This window comes from Nerophis ophidion, linkage group LG21, assembly GCF_033978795.1.
Source record: "Nerophis ophidion isolate RoL-2023_Sa linkage group LG21, RoL_Noph_v1.0, whole genome shotgun sequence".
NCBI lineage: Eukaryota > Metazoa > Chordata > Actinopteri > Syngnathiformes > Syngnathidae > Nerophis > Nerophis ophidion.
The window spans coordinates 2,705,662-2,714,611 of NC_084631.1; the positions used below are offsets into that span (position 1 = coordinate 2,705,662).

The 8,950-nt window shown below is 40.9% G+C and overlaps 1 protein-coding gene across 2 annotated transcripts in view; it reads left to right on the forward strand.

The window, feature by feature from the left end:
- The window catches only part of LOC133539581 (ephrin type-A receptor 7-like), a 708,400-nt gene that overhangs the window by 229,491 nt on the left and 469,959 nt on the right, over positions 1-8,950 (forward strand). The window lies entirely within an intron of this gene.

Here is an 8,950-nt window from a genome sequence, read left to right on the forward strand (position 1 = left end):
GAGTCATGTGCCAAGTTTTATTATGACTCAGAGGCGTTCGGCTGTGATATAAGCTAAAAAAAAGTTAGCATGCTTATCAATCAATCAATCAATGTTTATTTATATAGCCCCAAATCACAAATGTCTCAAAGGACTGCACAAATCATTACGACTACAACATCCTCGGAAGAACCCACAAAAGGGCAAGGAAAACTCACACCCAGTGGGCAGGGAGAATTCACATTCAGTGGGACGCCAGCGACAATGCTGACTATGAGAAACCTTGGAGAGGACCTCAGATGTGGGCAACCCCCCCCCTCTAGGGGACCGAAAGCAATGGATGTCGAGCGGGTCCAACATGATACTGTGAAAGTTCAATCCATAGTGGCTCCAAGACAGCAGTGAGAGTCCCGTCCACAGGAAACCATCTCAAGCGGATCAGCAGCGTAGAGATGTCCCCAACCGATACAGGCGAGCGGTCCATCCTGGGTCCCGACGAGCGGTCCATCCTGGGTCTCGACTCTGGACAGTCAGTACTTCATCCATGGTCATCGGACCGGACCCCCTCCACAAGGGAGGGGGGGACATAGGAGAAAGAAAAGAAGCGGCAGATCAACTGGTCTAAAAAGGAGGTCTATTTAAAGGCTAGAGTATACAGATGAGTTTTAAGATGAGACTTAAATGCTTCTACTGAGGTAGCATCTCGAACTGTTACCGGGAGGGCATTCCAGAGTACTGGAGCCCGAACGGAAAACGCTCTATAGCCCGCAGACTTTTTTTGAGCTCTAGGAATCACTAATAAGCCGGAGTCTTTTGAACGCAGATTTCTTGCCGGGACATACGGTACAATACAATCGGCAAGATAGGCTGGAGCTAGACCGTGTAGTATTTTATACGTAAGTAGTAAAACCTTAAAGTCACATCTTAAGTGCACAGGAAGCCAGTGCAGGTGAGCCAGTACAGGCGTAATATGATCAAACTTTCTTGTTCTTGTCAAAAGTCTAGCAGCCGCATTTTGTACCAACTGTAATCTTTTAATGCTAGACATTGGGAGACCCGAAAATAATACGTTACAGTAATCGAGACGAGACGTAACAAACGCATGGATAATGATCTCGGCGTCTTTAGTGGACAAAATGGAGCGAATTTTAGCGATATTACGGAGATGAAAGAAGGCCGTTTTAGTAACGCTTTTAATGTGTGACTCAAAGGAGAGAGTTGGGTCGAAGATAATACCCAGATTTTTTACAGAGTCACCTTGTTTTATTATTTGGTTGTCAAATGTTAAAGTTGTATTATTAAATAGAGGTCGGTGTCTAGCAGGACCGATAATCAGCATTTCCGTTTTTTTGGCATTAAGTTGCAAAAAGTTAGCGGACATCCATTGTTTAATTTCATTAAGACACGCTTCCAACTGACTACAGTCCGGCGTGTTGGTCAGCTTTAGGGGCATGTAAAGTTGGGTGTCATCAGCATAACAGTGAAAGCTAATACCGTATTTGCATAGTTTGTTTTAAGTACCAAGTTATATTACTGAGGCGTTCAGCTGCAAAATTGGCAAAAAAAAGTTAGCATGCTAACAGTTAGCATGAGTCAAGTACCAAGTTTTATGACAATGAGGCGTTCGATTCCAATATCAGCTAAAAAACATTTTGCATGTTAATAGTTTATTTCAAGTACAAAGTTACATTACTGAGGCGTTCGGCTGTAAAATTGGCTAAAAAAAAAAAGTTAGCATGAGTAAAGTACCAAGTTTTATGACTCTATGGCGTTTGGCTGTGATATTAGCTAAAAAAAAAAAGTTACCATGCTAGTAGTTTATTTCAAGTACTAAATTACATTACTGAGGCATTCAGCTGCAAAATTGGCTAAAAAAAGGTCAGCATGCTAACAGATAAGCATGAGTCACGTACCAAGTTTTATGACTCTGAGGCGTTCGGCTGCGATATTAGCTAAACAAAAGTTAAGATGCTATTAGCCTGTTTCAAGTACTAAGTTATATTACTGAGGCATTCAGCTGCAAAATTGGCCCAAAAAAAAGTTAGCATGCTAACAGTTAGCATGAGTCAAGTACCAAGTTTTTTGACTCGGGGGCGTTCGGATGTGATATTCGCAAAAATAAAAGTTAGCATGCTAACAGTTAGCATGAGTCAAGTACCAAGTTTTATGACTCTTAGGCGTTCGGCTGTGATATTAGCTAAAAAAAAAGTTAGCATGCTAATAGTTTGTTTTAAGTACCAAGTTATATTACTGAGGCGGCGTTCAGCTGCAAAATTGGCCCAAAAAAAAAAAGTTAGCCTGCTAACAGTTAGCATGAGTCAAGTACCAAGTTTTATGACTCTGAGGCGTTCTGCTGCGATATAAGCTAAAAAAAAAAGTTAGCATGCTAATAGTTTGTTTTAAGTCCCAAGTTATATTACTGAGGCATTCAGCTGCAAAATTGGCAAAAAAAAAAGTTAGCATGCTAACAGTTAGCATGAGTCAAGTACCAAGTTTCATGACTCTGAGGCGTTCAGCTGCGATATTTGCTAAAAAAAAAAAAAGTTAGCATGCTAATAGTCTGTTTCAGGCACCAAGTTATACTACTAAGGCGTTCAGCTGCAAAATTGTCAAAAATAAAAAGTTAACATGCTAACAGTTAGCATGAGTCAAATACCAAGTTTTATGACACTGAGGCATTAGTCTGCGATATTAGCAATAACATTTTTTTAGCATGCTAATAGTCTGTTTCAAGTGCCAAGTTATACTACTCAGGCATTCAGCTGCAAAATTGGCAAAAAAAAAAAATAGCATTCTAACAGTTAGTTTGAGTCAATTACCAAGTTTTATGATGCGTTCGGCTGCTATATTAGCTAAAAAAAAAGAAGTTAGCATGCTAATAGTCTGTTTCAGGTACCAAGTTATACTACTCAGGCGTTCAGCTGCAAAATTGGCAAAAAAAAAAAAAGTTAACATGCTAACAGTTAGCATGAGTCAAATACCAAGTTTTATGACACTGAGGCATTAGTCTGCGATATTAGCAATACAATTTTTTTATCATGCTAATAGTCTGTTTCAGGTACCAAGTTATACTACTGAGGCGTTCAGCTGCAAAATTGGCAAAAAAAAAAAAAAAATAGCATTCTAACAGTTAGTTTGAGTCTATTACCAAGTTTTATGATGCGTTCGGCTGCTATATTAGCTAAAAAAAAGAAGTTAGCATGCTAATAGTCTGTTTCAGGTACCAAGTTATACTACTCAGGCGTTCAGCTGCAAAATTGGCAAAAAAAAAAAAAGTTAACATGCTAACAGTTAGCATGAGTCAAATACCAAGTTTTATGACACTGAGGCATTAGTCTGCGATATTAGCAATCAAATTTTTTTAGCATGCTAATAGTCTGTTTCAGGTACCAAGTTATACTACTGAGGCGTTCAGCTGCAAAATTGGCAAAAAAAAAAAATAGCATTCTAACAGTTAGTTTGAGTCAATTACCAAGTTTTATGATGCGTTCGGCTGCTATATTAGCTAAAAAAAAAGAAGTTAGCATGCTAATAGTCTGTTTCAGGTACCAAGTTATACTACTCAGGCGTTCAGCTGCAAAATTGGCAAAAAAGAAAGTTAGCATGCTAACAGTTAGCATGAGTCAAGTTTAATGGGAATGAGGCTGGAAATCATCCATCCATCCATTTTGTACCGCTTATTCCCTTTGGGGTGGCGGGGGGCGCTGGTGCCTATCTCAGCTACAATCGAGCGGAAGGCGGCGTACACCCTGGACAAGTCGCCACCTCATCACAGGGCTGGCTGGAAATCATCCATTACTTAAAAGCAAGAGTAATGGATCATTTTTGGGGCTGTTTTTCTGCTAAGGGGACAGGACAATTGATCCGTGTTAAGGAAAGAATGAATGGGGCCATGTATCGTGAGATTTGGAGCCAAAACCTCCTTCCATCAGTGAGATACTTATTTTCCACCATAATTTACAAATAAATTCTTTAAAATTCCTACAATGTGAATTTTTTCCACATTCTGTCTCTCACAGTTGAAGTGTACCTATGATGAAAATGACAGACCTCTGTCATCATTTGAAGTGGGAGAACTTGCACAATCGCTGGCTGACTAAATACTTTTTTGCCCCACTGTATATTTATATAGCGCTTTTCTCTAGTGACTCAAAGCACTTTACATAGTGAAACCCAATATCTAAGTTATCATATTTCCTTGAATATCCGCCGGGGCGCTAATTAATTTAAAACCTCTTCTCACTCCTGCGCTTACCAAAGGCATGCAGTAAAAATTTGAGTGTGATGTAATTGATTGTGTGAAGCAATTTATAAGAGAAAAAACGGAATTAGAATCTTACTATTTCAATGCGGAGAGAGTGAAACTTATGCTCGGCTCGGAAGGAAATGAAAAGCGGGTTTTCAAACTGGACAGCCAGGGAGGGGAGGGGGATTGGAAAGAGCCTCAATATCTCACACTTGGAGGGGATCAACACTCCCAGCCAGAAGGGACAAACCGCCCCGTGGAAGTGGAGAGAAGGTGCAAGACGCGGCCAGGGTCCCAACACGTAGCCATCATGTCCTGCGGCGACAACAAGATGAGCGGATCTGGTATGAGTATGAGGTTGCAGGTTAATTGCAAAGGCAGGGGGAAAGGAGATGTAAGGAGTTTGTAAAGTTTTGTGTGTGTGTGTGTGTGTGTGGGCGTGTGTGTGTGTGTGTGCAAGGTGCCCGGACACACTGTGCACGGCAGGATGGCAGCAGATGTGCAGGGTACAGTAATTGGTGCTAGAGACACAGTGGGACTCTGGGATACACTCCAATCCCTCCCGCCAGCCACACACACACACACACACACACACACACACACACACACAAAGGCAATATATGACGACCACACAGCTGCTCGCCATACAGTCTCACATACGGACAGGCTGAAAAACACCAGGTGTGGTTTTTTTTTGATTGATTGATACTTTTATTAGTAGATTGCACAGTACAGTACATATTCCGTACAATTGACCACTAAATGGTAACACCCCGATAAGTTTTTCCAACTTATTTAAGTCGGGGTCCACGTTAATCAATTCATGGTACAAATATATACTATCAACATAATACAGTCATCACACAAGTTAATCATCATAGTATGTACATTGAATTATTTACATTATTTACAATCCGGGGGGTGGGATGAGGAGCTTTGGTTGATATCAGAACTTCAGTCATCAACAATTGCATCAACAGAGAAATGTGGACATTGAAACAGTGTAGGTCTTATTTAGTAGGATATGTACAGCCAGCAGAGAACATAGTGAGTTCACATAGCATAAGAACAAGTATATACATTAGAAGTATATTTGAGTTGTTTATAATCCGGGGAGATGGGATGTGAATGGAGGAGGGTATTAGTAAAGTGTTGAAGTTGCCTGGAGGTGTTGTTTTAGAGCGCTTTTGAAGGAATATAGAGATGCACTTACTTTAATACCTGTTGGGAGTGCATTCCACATTGATGTGGCATAGAAAGAGAATGAGTTAAGACAGGGGTGCCCACACTTTTTCTGCAGGCGAGCTGCTTTTCAATTGACCAACTCGAGGGGATCTACCTCATTTATATATATCATTTATATTTATTTATTTATGAAAGAGACATTTTTGTAAACAAGTTAAATGTGTTTAATGATAATACAAGCATGTGTAACACATATAGATGTCTTTCTTTCACGAAGACAAGAATATAAGTTGGTGTATTACCTGATTCTGATGACTTGCATTGATTGGAATCAGACAGTAATGATGATAACGCCCACATTTTCAAATGGAGGAGAAAAAAAGTTGTCCTTTCTGTACAATACCACATGAAAGTGGTTGGTTTTTGGCATCTAGTTCATCCAGCTTCCATGCACTTTACAAGAAAAACATTGGCGGCAAATTCCGTAGCTTGCTTGATTGACATTCACGGCACCCGAGGGTCTTGTGAGATGACGCTGGCTGCTGCCAGTTCATTATTATGAAAAAATGACAGAGAGGAAGGCGAGAAACTCTTTTTATTTCAACAGACTTTCGTCAAAACTCTAAAGGCCGACTGCACATTTCCTATCTTCACAATAAAAGCCCTGCTTCATGCTGCCTGTGCTAACAAAATAAGAGTCTCGGAAAGCTGGCGTGCACAAGTGATGTGCACGCCAGCTTTCTGAGGGATCGCTTGTGCACGCCAGTTTTCCGAGACTCTGTATTTAGTTAGCGCAGGCAGCATGAAGCAGGGCTTTTATTGTGAAGATAGGAAATGTGCAGTCGGCCTTTAGAGTTTTGACGGAAGGTACGGCGCGAGAGTCTGTTGAAATAAAAAGTGTTTCTCGCCTTCCTCTCGGTCATATTTTCATAATAATGATCTTGCAGCAGCCAGCGTCATCTCACAAGACCCTCCGGTACCGTGAATGTCATTTAAGTGACGTCTTGGTGAAGATTGATGATCACTCATTTTTAGGTCTATTTTTTTTAAAAGCCTGGCTGGAGATCGACTGACACACCCCCCGCGGTCGACTGGTAGCTCGCGATCGACGTAATGGGCACCCCTGAGTTAAGACCTTTGTTAGATGGGAATCTGGGTTTAACGTGGTTTGTGGAGCTCCCCCTGGTGTTGTGGTTATGGCGGTCATTTACGTTAAGGAAGTAGTTGACATGTACTTCGGTATCAAGGAGGTGTAGCGGATTTTATAGACTAGGCTCAGTGCAAGTTGTTTTACTCTGTCCTCCACCCTGAGCCAGCCCACTTTGGAGAAGTGGGTTGGATTGAGGTGTGATCTGGGGTGGTCTCCCCCTTGTTTGGCGCGGCTAATCGGTGAAAATACTTTGTCACATCCCGGTAATGACTTCCTCTTAGTGAAAACCGTGCTGAAAGCGCGAGCAAAAAAAAAAGTTGGTCGACTTGGCGGTGGAGGCTGTTTTGTTAGCGTTCCATGCCGCCAAAGTCAGCTGACATAGCCGTCCTGTGAACTTAATGAAGACAAGTGAATTACAGTGGGGTAAAAAAGTATTTAGTCAGCCAGCGATTGTGCAAGTTCTCCCACTTCAAAGGATGACAGAGGTCTGTAATTTTCATCATAGGTACACTTCAACAGTGAGAGAAAGAATGTGGAAAAAAAATCCAGGAATTCACATAGTAGGAGTTTTAAAGAATTTATTTGTAAATTATAGGGATGCACCGATTAATCGGTAACCGAATATATTCGGCCAATATGGCAAAAAAAGCCACATTCGGCCTTCGGTGGAATGAGTTAAAAACAAGGCCGAATAGTGGCGTGTGACGCAATGTTTTGACGCGGTGACGCAATCAACCAACGTGCAGTGACGTTGGGATATGTTGTGTACCTGTATAAGTGTATGAGGTTACAAGCACACACTTATTGAGATTTAGTGGGGCCTCTGTTTACATTATTAGCCTGTTGTGTAGGCTACCTGTATAAGTGTATGAGGTTACAAGCACACACTTATTGAGATTTACTTGAGCCTTATGTTTACATTATTAGCATATCTACTGTGGCTAAGCAGACTTTGGGCAAAAGGACAATAATTCATTTGTTGTGGGTTTATCCACTTTAATGCACTTCATTTTTTGGGGGAATGCATGTTTTGTTTGAAGGCCTAATATAAATGAAAAACTGTGCTTTTTTTTTTGAAAAGCAAAGACTACTGGAATATTAAAAAAAATGTCAATATTCAATAAAAAAATACTTTATTTTAAAAACATGTCTAAATATTTATTCTAGGCTATAGGCTATATAAAAAAAATTGTGAAAAACTACATTCATTATTCGGTATTCGGCCTTCGGCCAAGCGTTTAAATTTTACTCTGCTTCGGCCACAAATTTTCATTTCGGTGCATCCCTACTTAAAATGATGACAGAGGTCTGTCATTTTCATCATAGGTACACTTCAACTGTGAGAGACAGAATGTGAAAAAAAATCCAGGAATTCACATTGTAGGAATTTTAAAGAATTTATTTGTAAATTATGGTGGAAAATAAGTATTTGGTCAACCATTCAAAGCTCTCACTGATGGAAGGAGGTTTTGGCTCCAAATCTCAGGATACATGGCCCCATTCATTCTTTCCTTAACACGTATCAATTGTCCTGTCCCCTTAGCAGAAAAACAGCCCCAAAGCATGATGTTTCCACCCCCATGCTTCACAGTAGTTATGGTGTTCTTGGGATGCAACTCAGCATTCTTCTTCCTCCAAACACGACGAGTTGAGCTTATACCAAAAAGTTCTATTTTGGTTTCATCTGACCACATGACATTCTCCCAATCCTCTGCTGTATCATCCATGTATCCATTTTGGTATAAACTCAACTCGTCCCGCGAAGTATCCTGTTGAAAATGTCGTGGAATTATGACGCGTGCGCGTGACGTCCCCGGTGGTAGCGGACATGTTCTCCCAGCACCGATCACGGCTAAAAGTAGTCTGTTTTTATCGCATGATTACACAGTATTCTGGACATCTGTGTTGCTAAATCTTTTGCAATTTGTTCAATTAATAATGGAGACGTAAAAGAAGAAAGATGTAGGTGGAAAGCGGTGTATTGCAGCCGGCTGTAGAACACAAATACAGCCGGTGTTTCTTTCATTTCATTCCCTAAAGATGACGGTGAAGCTTTACTATGGAACAGAGCGGTCAAGCCAACATGGTTCCCTACCACATGTCAACCGGCAGGTTTCGGAGAGAAAATTTTGGTAATAAGTCGGCTTTTACCGTAAACATGTGCGGAGCTTGTGTCGTTCCTCCTGCAGCTGTCAAAGAGGCAGCTGTGACTTTCTTGGCTCCTCTGTGGCTTCCCTCAGAGACACTGGCGGTCACCACAACCTTCCGACTTTCAGGTACAACTATATAATCTTACTAAAACACTAGTAACACAATAAGCAGATAAGGGATTTTCCAGAATTATCCTAGTAAATGTGTCTAATAACATCTGAATCGCTCCCACTGCCCTT